The sequence below is a fragment of the Triticum aestivum genome, chromosome 2B (genome assembly GCF_018294505.1).
Source record: "Triticum aestivum cultivar Chinese Spring chromosome 2B, IWGSC CS RefSeq v2.1, whole genome shotgun sequence".
NCBI lineage: Eukaryota > Viridiplantae > Streptophyta > Magnoliopsida > Poales > Poaceae > Triticum > Triticum aestivum.
In genome coordinates this window covers 303,113,990-303,127,846 of record NC_057798.1, presented here as the reverse complement: position 1 = coordinate 303,127,846, position 13,857 = coordinate 303,113,990, and positions in this window count along the sequence as shown.

Sequence of the window (13,857 nt, the reverse complement as noted above, 5' to 3'; positions counted from 1 at the left end):
AACCCCTGGTCAGTAGGGTCAATCCCGCCGGCGACTCGACGCCGGTGAGGCCCGGGACGGTGGCGGCCGTCGGAAACACGCTACAGGGCACGGCCGAGGCCGTGCTTGGGCTCGTTAGAGAGCCCTTGCTCCCGCGCGTCGAACGGTGTGGTTGCTGGGTCATGGGGAGGCCGGGGCTGACGACGGCGAGCTCCAAGGCGGCGGCCGGAGTTCGGGTGAGCTCGGATTCGGCGTTAGGAAGCACAGCAGAGGGTGCGGATGGGTGCTATGGCCTCCTGGGGGTGCACTGAGCACGGCTGCGTGCTCGGTTGCAGCTCTAGGCAACCGTGGCTACAGCGGCGACATGGCCGACGGCGAAGAGCTCTCGGCTCCGACGGTTGTCGGTGTTAGAGGAAGAAAACGAGTCAGGGGAGAGGGGGAAACGATGGAGGAGCTCACGTGGATCCCGTAGAGGTGGACGGCGGGCTCGGGGAAGGCCGAACGGTGACGAATTTGACGACGGTGATCCTCGGTGGCCGAGGAGGGGAACGGCGAGGCTAGCGGCATCCAGGGGCTCTTCTGGTCGCGAGACGACGAGGAGGACGAGGGAGGACCGGCGGAGCTCGGGAGCGCGTCGGAGAGGAGAGGGGATGGCGGTGGCCGTGAGGGAGCTCGTCGGTGGCGGCGGCTCCGTTCGGGTGAGGAGAACAGAGGAGGGGGAGAGTGTTCCGGGGAGAGAGAGGAGAGGGGCACGGGGAGAGTAGGAGAGGGTCGAGGGGAGTGCGTGGCACCCTCAGGTGCCTCCAGCGGCGAGCAGGTAAGTAGGAGGTGGCCGGGGCTCTCGGGCGCGCGCGCCACGCCTCGGTCCTTCTGGCGAGGAGGAAGACGACAGGGGGGGAAGTGGAGATGGACTGGGCCGCACAGGAGCTGGGCCGGCTGGGCTACCAGGTGAGCGCCAGATAAGTCCTTCTCTCTCTCTCTCTTTTATTTCTATTTAATTCTGTTTTCTATTTTCTGTAGTTTGTTTTGATTTAGTTTTAGACACTAAATCATTTTAATAAATTCTGTAGGTTTTTATGTGGCTTGCTAAAATATATACAAAGCCACTCACAAACTTCCAGAATTAATTGGAGTCATATTTAATATATATTAAATATAAATCCAAAGCAAATAGTTATTGGATTAATTCAAATGGCCCAAAATAATTAACTCTGAGATACCAAAAATATTGTTTTGAGTTTTACCTCTTTGCAATATTTTCAGAGACTAAGAGGAACATTTTCTTGGACTTCTTTGAGAAGATTTTAATGTTGATCATTTTTAGAAGGTTTCTGAGGCTTTGAAAATCCCTCAATTCAAATTTCATTTGAATTAAAACATGATGCTCACATGAGGCCTAGCCTAGTGCATAACAGGACCAGGGATGTGACAACTCACCCCCACTAAACAAAAATCTCGTCCCGAGATTCAAGCGTAGGGTAAGGTGAAGGGGAAACGCAAACTAGTATAATCTTCACGATCCAGGGTGCACTTCATAAGAGCGTTGATTCGATCACCATCATTGTCTCGAAGTCTTTCTCTGAGAACTCCAACTAACATGACAAGAAGAGGGAAGGAAAACTCTAGAAGAATTAATCTTCTCAAGGATCGAACAACTCAGGATTAACTCACGGAATGGGACATAGCAACATCTCTCGAGCTGAGAGACGAAGCATACCTCTAGCGGAAAGGAGTGGAACAAATGACGGAGGTTTACTAGGTAGACAACGATTCCACACCTAAGAAGGTGGTAAACGATTGTCAACGTAGCGAGGAGTTGAGTTGCCATGATACCACAACGAGGCACCTTAGGGAAGGTGACTCGTAGAAATATCCCCTTAAGTGGCAAAAAGAATTACCTTTGATATAGAGATCATTGAGACTCTCTATATCAGCCTAAGGCAAACCACAGCAATCGATTGGCGAGGGTCGGTAGAATGGCATACTCGGACTTGAATGATGTGGATTACCTTGTTGAACACAAAGTAATGGATGAATTTTCTTATCACCGGAAATGGAAGAGACCCATGGTAGAATGGCCCATTGGCGGTGCAAGCTGGGAACAAAATGCAAATGCTGGGAATGATTCTAGTAACTGGGGAAGAACCCAACAATAGAGAGTGAATTCACTGTTTGAGAAGGTCATAGCATTGCCGAGGGAACTGAGAGCATCCCAATTAGAGCCGATGATAACACGTAGCGCTTGTGCGTGCTCTCAAGAACTTGAGCATTTCCACAATCATCAAGGTTTTATCAACAACCGCGTCAAGGGTGCTGACAACACAACATACTACCATGATGAATAGCGATGGACGATGCAGATGCGAAGGAGGATAACACTTTCTCATATTTCACCTTAGCGAGGCCAAGGGAATGAAATCTGGATGATCGACCGAGAGACATTTAGCACTCCGCTTCTAATGTTCTCCTTGATGTGCTAGTGTAACCCATTCATAGATATCGTTTGATATCTAGAACATCAAGTAAAAAGGTCGGACTTCGGAACACAGAAATCCATAGGGGCAACTAGGGAGTAATCCTACGAAATCCCTATGGGGAGGTGCCCAACTTCCTCAAACAAGATACTATAATAATAGGTCTACCGGATGGGTGTGTTGGCCACGACATCCACCTTACCGGTTATCGAGAGACCAATATTATAGTTCTTGGGAAATGTTCCAACCATCACATCTGCCTGAGATTCAGATCTGGTTGGTGTCAGGATATTCCAGACTCATCAAGTCTAGAAAGAAAAATGAAAGTTTGCAACACAAATCGACGAGATGACGTTGCGAGATTCTCGGGAAATGAACTACGATAGCAAGCTCCAAAACAAGAGCTGGTTCTGCTACAAACATGTGAACACGTTGTCCCAGACATGCATGACCACAAAGTAGTCTTATAATAAAACACTACCGAGTTCCGGAGGGGGAACCATCAGCGAGGATATCGAAGTTTTGTACAAATCCGTCTGGTACCTTCGGGACTAGCACTTAGAACTTATTAACCTTGAACAAATCAATCAGTGGCTTGGTGTGCTAGGGACACATATAGAATGGAGGTTGCAAGTCTCCGAACCACAGAATACTTCGCACGTATGCATGACTGATTTGGGATGATTCCAAAGGAAACAAGACAATCTTCCTCGAATCCACGGCGGCAACTTGCATCGAATGCACATGAACTAGAGGAAGTCACTTCTTACATCCGAACATATGCTTCATGAGCTAGCATGAACAAATGCTTTCAAAAGTTTTCCAACACTAGCTTAATGTTCAGCAAAATTATGGAGAAGACAAGGATGTTGTCAATGGGCTCAACAACAATTCATCCAGATTTCCTTTTAAGAGAAATTGCATAGTTAAGTGGACACGGTGATAGCATTGGTCAGACCAAAGAATATAATGGTGTATGCTCGAGGAAAACCCACGAGTAAGACAACATTACGAACATCGTTGGTTCTGACTTGATTTGAGGATAGCCCACACCCAAATCAAAGGTTGGACAGGATGATAGGTCCATTAACTGATCACGAGGGTCAGTCGATGAAATATCAATTTTCTTCAACGCACACATACAAAGGGTATCCCTTTGAAATGAACTAAGTCAGGTAAGCTTTTATCTTCCAACTCTCCAAGTTGTTGCTTGGCTTAACAAACTAGCTCAGGGGTATCCAACACAGATTCTTGGAGAAAGGGTGGTTTACAGGATAAACCAACTTGATCACGAGCTCAACATAACAGTCAGGTGACAACCTGGTGATACTTTCGAGAAGATATTCGGAAAATCACGAACCACCGATATGTTACTAAGCTCGAGAACAATCTCGCTTTTGAGGGCAAGACGATATGATCAAATGAGTGAGGACTTGACAAGATCCTAACTCATCAATCGAAGGGTGCACCGAAATAAGGACTAGGTAGCTCGATCAGTCTTAGAAGGATGATTCAAAAACCAACATGCTAAGAATAAAATTGTTATCCTTTAACTACCAAGCAATGAGGTTGCTGGGAGTATTGATTTCACACATCAAAATTCATTTGTTGGTATCCCGGTTGCATCAACACGAGGCCGAGGAATGACTAATGATGGTGAGAAGTATCACTACGTCAAAATTCATGAGAGTTGGTGTAGTTCTCATTCCAGTTCTGACATAAAGGGGGTAATACTCCAAGGTAGAACAGAACCAAAGGCTGGATTGGCATTTGATTTGCGGAATACAACTACTTTGACCCAATCCTAGATATGGATGAGGTACTGGACTTTGTTTCTCCTAGTCATTCCGCGATAGAATGGCTTGACGGACCACAAGAGTAATAGGCATCGATAAACGAACGCACACATACTCTTGACTATCAATTGATAGACGAAGGTCGGTAGACAACTAAAGAGGGACAACTCAAAGGAACATATAACTTTCTGAGTTGTGGATGCATAGATTAGTATGTCGAACCAAGTTCAACATGTTTCTTCCGGATAAGCCATGCAGAGAGGTAGGACTGGCAGAGTCGCAATATAGAATGGAGAACTCTTCTAGATCACTCTTGTTGTGATCTTTTGGTTCAACAAACTTCTGCCATAAGTCGTTCATAGTATTTGGAAGAAGGAAAATACCATGGACCTCGAGGACTAATGCAAAAGTTACTAATTTCCTAAAGGAACTAGCAAACACTATCAACATGAAGTAAGTAGAGTGAATCTCGGGTTCAAAACCCAGGAGTAGAATACCTACTCCTAAATAGCATCACGGAATGCTTACGAGAATGATGGCCAGAATCATCACACTGGGATCACAAAACATGGCTAGACTACTAGATGATCACCTGAGACACCTAGGGTCATAATAGTAACTCTAACATAAAGGTCGAGGCAGTAGAGTACCTCAACTCAACGATTTGTGTGATTAACCTGGCCTAAAAGACATTGAAACCAGAGGAAAATGATTTTGCAAATGCATCAGACTCTTTAGAAACCTGGGATGACTCGGACAGCATAACGGCTGTAAATGCTCAGAAAAGATTTGAGACATTCACAAAAATGGTGGCATAACCACTTAGAAGCACAATATCAAGGTTTCGAGATCAATAATTAACATACAGAGGTAGAAACTGAACTGAGGCTTAATCCAACAATCCTATAAGTCTACGGATTAGTAACACGTGATCCTGATAGAAAGAAGAGATAGCCTAGTTCTTAATCCCCGTAGGAAAGATAAGATGACTCAGATCAGAAGGGCATAAGGTATAAGGAGTAAAAGAGCCTTACGTTCCATCCCACAATCAATTCCCTTACATAGCTAAAGCATTTCTAGACTCAACTTCGACCAGTTTGGCTTGGTAATCCTACAGGCAGTCAAGCTCTGATACCAACGCTGTCAGGACCCTGACTCAATGCCACATCGATCTAGCAGGTAACACCTCATATCACTTTGCGGCCTCACGCACGGTATTCCCACGGGTGTCGCCTTACCTTGCCCGGGACCGTTTGCGCCTTTTGGCACACGTATATGATAGTGTCGCTAGCATCCATATGATAAGGAGCCCGGGCTGACATGGCTAGTCGTAAACCCAAAGTGGCACAGACTTACAGGGACAGGCATCCATGACCCAGCATCGAACGTGTCGGTCATCAGCGAGTGAATCCAGGCTGTAGCACTGGGCTAGCAGGACTCCGGTGAACCGGGCTGTAGCGGGCTAACAGGACTCCGGTATTCATCGCGTGACATTTCCCCGAAGGGACAGACACAGGAACGAAGAAGGACACATGCCGGCCAGCCTAAGTGTTCCGGAGCAGTAGCAAGCTACCATGGCTCAGTGGAAACACTAGGAGACATTTCCCGGTAAGAGAGGCTACTAAGGATAAACAACTAGATAGTCAGATCCCACACATACCAAGCATTTCAATAACATACACACAATATGCTCGATATGTGCAATCACAACATGGCATCACAACATGACTCTACGACTCAAGTATTTAATCAATAGGCTCCGAGGAGCGAGATATTACAAACAGGGGTCTCACGACCCAACATTCAGAGCATACAAATCAAAGCACAAGCGGAAGCTATCATGTCTGAGTACAGACATCTATAAATGAAAAAGGCTGAGAAGCCTGACTATCTATCAGATCCTGCCGAGGGCACAAGATCGTAGCTGAGGTAACAAGCTAAACGTCGAAGTCCACGCGGAACTACTAGCGAGACCGAAGTCTCTCTGCAAAAACATAAAATAGGCAAACGTGAGTACAAATGTACCCAGCAAGACTTACATCAGAACTAACTACATATGCATCATTATCAACAAAGGGGTGGTGGGGTTTAACTGCAGCAAGCCAGCTTTGACTCGGTGGCTAACCTAAACTACGACTGCAAGTAACTCTTTTGAGGTGGCGCACACGAGTCCACATATTCACCATATCAATACACCACTATGGATCCGCTCCCGTCTCCCTACGAGAACGCCATCCATAGCACTCACGCTTATCTTGCGTATTTTAGGGTATCCACTTTCACTTGTCTATGAACTGATATAAGCAACCCAGAAGTCCTTTTCCGCGGACACGGCTATTCGAATAGATGATGTTAACCCTGCAGGGGTGTACTTCTTCACACACGCTCTCACCACTTACCGCCGTTTACACGACATGTACTCGGCAACCTTCAAGCGGAAGCCCAACGTGGGTGTCGGCCACGGCCTACCTAAACACTCGAGTCTCTAGTCCAGGTTTATCGCCTATTCGGGTTCCATCCATGAGGAGATCCGGCCGGAGTTTCGCTCACAGCCCCAAACGATGTGAACAGGGTTCCGTGACACCAAACGGGCGCCCGGTTTACCCGGCCACGTGCCTACCGCATCACAGCCCACCCCTACGGTCAGCGCTGCGCACGGCCTCCAGCATACTACAAACACCAGAAACTACTTGCAACTCCTGGACAGAGGACAAGGGTGATCAAGAAGCCGAGAGGGTCCATTGGTTTCGGGCCCAATGCGTGGTAGTAGCTGAATCATGGATCACAAACACAGAACTCAGTTCCTGAGGACGGCTGCAATGAGACAACCCACCATGTACTCCTACATGGCCTCTCACCGCTACCTTTACCAAATCGTGTTCACACACTTAGCTCACACACAGTAGGACATGTTCACACACCTCTGATTCATCCCGATGAATCAGACCTGACTCAACTCTAAGCAGTAGCAGGCATGACAAACAAGCATGAATGAGTAGGCACATCAGGGCTCAAACAACTCCTACTCATGCTAGTGGGTTTCATCTATTTACTGTGGAATGACAGGTCATGCAGAGGATAAAGGGGTTCAGCTACCGCAGCAAGTAACAGATGAATCGTGTTGTCCTAATGCATTAAAAGAGAGCAGGAGCGAGAGAGTAGGATTGTTATCGGAATGAACAAGGGGGTTTTGCTTGCCTGGCACTTCTGAAGATAACATTGAGTCTTCATCAGTGTCAACGATCACATCATCGGTATCACGTCTATCGAGAGGGGACAAATACCGGCAACACAGAAGGAAATACAATCAATGCAATGCACAATATGATGCATGCTCATGACATGGCAATATGAATGTGTTTTGAGCTAATGCATCTAGCAACAGATTAAATGAAGTTGGTTTGAATACAAGATTCAAATTCAAACTCCATATGTGATTATTCAAATGCCATTTAATTGATTTGTGCTAAACAGCAGCTATAAGTTGTTCTAACATGCATGAAAATGGTACAGATGGATTCCTTGAATTTTTCTGATAATTTTTCATATATAATTTATTTAATTTGGAGTTACGGTTGAATTTCTATGAATTTTAGAAGTTTTAGGCATTTTCTGGAATTCCTGAAATAATAATAAATCCAGAAATGATTTATGGCGTCAGCACCACGTCACTGTGACGTCAGCAGAGTCAACTGGGCTGGCTCGGGTCAAACCTGATGTGTGGGGTCCACACGTCAGTGACACAGGTTAGACAGGGGGGTTAGTTTAGTTTAATTATAGATTAGGGGCACTAGGGTCCACATGTCAGTGTCAGGGGGTTAGATTAGGTGGTGATTAGCATTAAGCTAATCACCTGATGGCGGGGTCCACCTGTCGTGGACCCAGGGGAGGTCAAACCCCTGGTCGGTAGGGTCAATCCCGCCGGCGTCTGGACGCCGGCGAGGCCCGGGACGGTGGCGGCCGTCGGAAACACGCTACAGGGCATGGCCGAGGCCGTGCTTGGGCTCGTTAGAGAGCCCTTGCTCCCGCGCGTCGAATGGTGCGGTTGCTGGGTCGTGGGGAGGCCGGGGCTGACGACGGCGAGCTCCAAGGCGGCGGCCGGAGTTCGGGTGAGCTCGGAGTCGGTGTTAGGAAGCACAGCAGAGGGTGCGGATGGGTGCTATGGCCTCCTGGGGGTGCACTGAGCACGGCTGCGTGCTCGGTTGCAGCTCTAGGCAACCGTGGCTACGGCGACGACATGGCCGGCGGCGAAGAGCTCTCGGCTCCGACGGTTGTCGGTGTTAGAGGAAGAAAACGAGTCAGGGGAGAGGGGGAAACGACGGAGGAGCTCACGTGGATCCCGTAGAGGTGGACGGCGGGCTCGGGGAAGGCCGAACGGCGACGAATTTGACGACGGCGATCCTCGGTGGCCGAGGAGGGGAACGGCGAGGCTAGCGGCATCCAGGGGCTCTTCTGGTCGCGCGAGACGACGAGGAGGACGAGGGAGGACCGGCGGAGCTCGGGAGCGCGTCGGAGAGGAGAGGGGATGGCGGTGGCCGTGAGGGAGCTCGTCGGTGGCGGCGGCTCCGTTCGGGTGAGGAGAACAGAGGAGGGGGAGAGTGTTCCGGGGAGAGAGAGGAGAGGGGCACGGGGAGAGTAGGAGAGGGTCGAGGGGAGTGCGTGGCACCCTCAGGTGCCTCCAGCGGCGAGCAGGTAAGCAAGGAGGTGGCCGGGGCTCTCGGGCGCGCGCGCCACGCCTCGGTCCTTCTGGCGAGGAGGAAGACGACAGGGGGGGGGAAGTGGAGATGGGCTGGGCCGCACAGGAGCTGGGCCGGCTGGGCTACCAGGTGAGCGCCAGATAAGTCCTTCTCTCTCTTTCTTTTATTCCTATTTAATTCTGTTTTCTATTTTCTGTAGTTTGTTTTGATTTAGTTTTAGACACTAAATCATTTTAATAAATTATGTAGGTTTTTATGTGGCTTGCTAAAATATATACAAAGCCACTCACAAACTTCCAGAATTAATTGGAGTCATATTTAATATATATTAAATATAAATCCAAAGCAAATAGTTATTGGATTATTTCAAATGGCCCAAAATAATTAACTCTGAGATACCAAAAATATTGTTTTGAGTTGTACCTCTTTGCAATATTTTCAGAGACTAAGAGGAACATTTTCTTGGACTTCTTTGAGAAGATTTTAATGTTGATCATTTTTAGAAGGTTTCTGAGGCTTTGAAAATCCCTCAATTCAAATTTCATTTGAATTAAAACATGATGCTCACATGAGGCCTAGCCTAGTGCATAACAGGACCAGGGATGTGACAGGTGGCGAGCCTGCTATACGGCCTGCCTTGCACTTATGTTATTGGCCCATCCAAATTGAAACATTTTTCTTCATTTTTTACATTGACTACTCGTGCGTTGGGACAAACAAAACTAGCGTGGGCCAACCTGGACGACTCAAACTAGGTGCACTTTTTCGAGCCACCTGAGGCGGCTACCCATACTAGCCCCTATGGTGGTGTCGCCCCTTTTTGCGTGTATGATTGGATAGTGAAAAATATTCCAGTGGCGCTTCTGATTTACCCACAGAATGGTTGAATTGCTTGTTTCTATGAACTGAGTTCGCCAATAATGTGAAGGATGCCAGTCTTTTCATCCTATTGTAGATTGCTTAGATCTCGATATGCCAAAAGTAATCACATGAAATATACAGTCAAATCCAGTGTGATGTGTTGGCTACAAGTAGTCTGACTACACGTCCTCATATAACATATCAAGGACACACCATCTTACCAGATTAACCATTCAACTTACCCATGCAGTGTGGGAAGAAAGAAGTATTGGGACCGCGTATGCAAGCAATTGATGCCATGGACTCCTTTGTACAACCTTGTAAGCAAAAAAGAAGTTGCAGTGTGCCTGTACAAAGAACTAGCGTAAGTTCAGTTACCTGCTTCTCGAAATTTTAGTTAGCCACTTATTGCAAAATTGTTCAATTATGTTGCTTGGCTTAATTTAGTTTGCTATTGATTACATAATGGCACAACATGTTAATCATATTGTAGACTGCGCGTATCTATGTGTTTGATACTTACTATTAAGAATTACCTGTTTTCCTTAACTTAAATATTTACTTGTTTGTTTAACTGCTTTGCTGCTACAACAGCGGGTTACAATGATGTTAATAACTACTCCCTTCGTCCCATAATATAGGACGTTTTTTGACACTAGCATAGTGTTAAAAAATGTCTTACATTATGGGATGGAGGGAGTACTTTTTGGCATCCAATTGAAACTCTTTAATTCCTTCTTTGTTTAACTGGTTTGATTTTATAACTCCCAGTTGAGATGTTTTGCTATCTTTAACTTTTCTGAATCCAATCGGAACTTTAATGGCAAAACAGGTTAGCCCAAGATCAAAGAGCGAGCTCCCCATGGATGTTGCATCATCCCACAACAGTGGCACCGGCCCAATCGTGAATTATGAATTGCCAACTGCTGATGCTCTAGAGGCTAAACTAGTGGTAGAAAGAGATTCCGCTTCTGCACTTAGAGATGAAGTTGACATGTTGAGGAAGCAAACAGCACAATCACAAGCAGTACTCAAGACAACCATAAAATATTTGGTGGATTTCAAAATGAAGCAAACTGAGACTGACCAGATTGTTAAGGTACTGAAGAAAAAAATGAAATTAAATTCGTACTTGGTAAATCATAGGTGAAATGTTCTTTCCATAGTTGAATAAGCTTTGTGTTGTCTGTTCATGTAATCAATAAACCATTTGTTTTAGAGATCATGTAATAATTGTTTTTTTTGTTTGTAATTTTATTTGAGCACAACTCTATATTAATTGATAAGACTCGGAGACATTTCATTTGGATTGCTGTGCCAGACCTACAAATATGCCAATCAGGCTGCATGTGCATTCAGCAATAGTAGTAGTATAGATGGACCATAAGTGGCACGCATCGGAAAGGGCCAAGATGCTGGCTAAAAAAGGATGTTGTTGTAGCCAAAAAAAAGTACAGCGGCCTGGCTTATGTATGTTAGTTGATATTATTGATCCATATACTCTATAAGTGTTTATTAGCCTAATTGGTTTGCAGCCAAAAATTGGCAAGCCAACTATTGGCGCTTACCAAAAATTGGCGGTCGATTGGTTCGGCTCGAATATTTGGCGGCCTGTCTTTCCCCATTCACCAATTCCCCCCACCGCTCTCCCCTCACGGTTCGCCCCACCAGATCCAACCCTGTCCTCCTCCTTCACCCTAACCCCATCCCCTAGCGCCTCCTTCCACCGCCCCTTCCCCTACGCCGCCAGCGACCAGAAAAGCTCAAGGACCTCGGAAATCTCCTACTCCGGCGGGAAGTCCTCGGCCACCTGGCGAGCTGGGCCAGATCCAGTGGAGTAGTCAAGGTTAGTTTGTGGCCAAATCTCACGGGACTTCTCTTCTTTCCCCTTGTACTGTACCCAATCACCGCTCTCTCATCTTGTACTGTACTCCACAAGCGGATGTACGTCCTTATTGTTTCTGGATGCGAGGGCGTACGTGCTTATTGTTTGCTAATATTTTCTCTGTCTTGTACTTGGAATGAGATTCAGGCACGAATCAGATTATTTCAGTACCTTACATCTGCATAAATTTGAAGCTAAATATGTTTCTTAAAGATCCTGGACTAATCGATGCTAGTATATCAGTAGAACATGTCCCCTCGTACTTTGCTTCTGCATGGTGGGAGGGCTGGCACCTAATACTCTTCTAATTGATTTGAGGGCCTAAAAGACAGAACAGTATCATCTGGCTTTTGATTGACTACAGAAGTCACATACCTCTGCATATATGTACGATGTGCTATGGAACATATATATTCTTTGAATTTTTTTATGTATTGACATATTATTTACTATCTGCTGGTACATGCTTTGCATTGGTTTTCCATTTTCTTTTATGCTTATTATGCATCTTATCTTTACTCAGATGGATAATGCTCAACAAAAATATCTATATTACTGTATGTGGAAGCAAAACACACTACTTGTTCTTTTTGTAATGTTGGTCCTTTGGTGGAGCAAGAAAAAAGAGAGGAAGAATGGAGCTAAACGTGTCAAGTATGCTCCACTTGTGAAGAGAGATGTTTGGAGGAGTAGTGAACTAATTAGACTGATCGACACCTCAGAACGGACGTGTTTGCGCCAGCTCGGGATGTATCCGACTGTTTTCTACAAGTTGTGTGCTTACCTTAGGGACAAAAAGCTTTTGGCTGACACGATTCATGTGTCCGTAGATGAGCAGGTAGCTATGTTTCTGAAAATTGTTGCGCAATATCACACTCATTCCTCTGTAGGATTTGCATTGTGGCGATCCGAAGAGACAGTGAGTAGGTATTTTAACATCGTCCGACATGCCCTTGTGAAGTTAGCCCATGAAATAATCTGCATTCGGTCTACAGATACACATGCTAAGATCACTACCAACCCAAACAGATTTTATCCCTAGTTTGAGGTAACTCTACCAGTTTGTTATAGTACTAGTTAATTTCCAAACTAAGTTCATTCTAATTCACACAAGTTTAATTTTTTTTCTAGGGATGTATAGGGGCACTAGATGGCACCCATATTAGGGCTCGTGTGCCTTAAAAATATGTGGACAGGTTTAGGGGCCGCAATCCCTATCCCACACAAAATGTCCTAGCTGCCGTGGATTTCGATCTTAGATTCACGTATGTTCTAGCAGGCTGGGAGGGATCTGCTCATGATTCTGCTGTATTGCATGATGCCCTATCTCGTCCAAACGGTCTCAAAATTCCAGAAGGTAATTGCACATTTAAAAAAATGTTGTTTAGTTTAAACATAGAAAATTAACTTAAGGTGGTATTCAACTATGTATGTAGGAAAATTTTATTTGGCTGATGCAGGGTATGCCACCAGGCCGGCATATTGCCACCCTATCGAGGTGTTCGCTATCATCTACAGGAGTTCCATGGTCCGAATCGTCCAACCTCTCCAAAAGAGTTGTTCAACCACCGTCATTCCTCACTAAGGACAACGGTCGAGCGAGCCTTTGCAGCTATTAAGAATCGTTTCAAGATTCTTAGTAATAGACCTTTCGTACCCTTGAAATCACAACCCAAGGTGGTTATTCCTTGTTGCGTCATTCACAACTGGATTCTAGACAATGGACCCGATGAGTTTGTAGATGACGAACCAACTTGGTACCACCACCTGCCAGGGAGTAGCAATCGAGTCTCCGACCGAGAGAGTGATGTACACGAGTGGGCAGCCAAGCGTGATTTGATTGCCCAACATATGTGGAATGATAGAGAGAGATTGGCGAACAAGGATGCTTCAGAGAGCGGGAGTAGTGCTAGTACCATTTGAAAGTACTTTCCTGTAGTACATTTTCCTTATTTAGCCATTCCATGTTTAGACATTTTGTGCTAATCTAGCGCTGTAGTTTTCTTTTCTATGTATTGTGCAACTGTACTTTTATTTTGGAATGTACTGTTGGGTAATGTATGGATTGTCTGTTCGTGCTGAAACCCTTGAATATTCGCTGACATAATAGCATATTGACTTTTGACCTTCATTTATAGAATGGATGAGCAAAAAGAAGGTGCCAA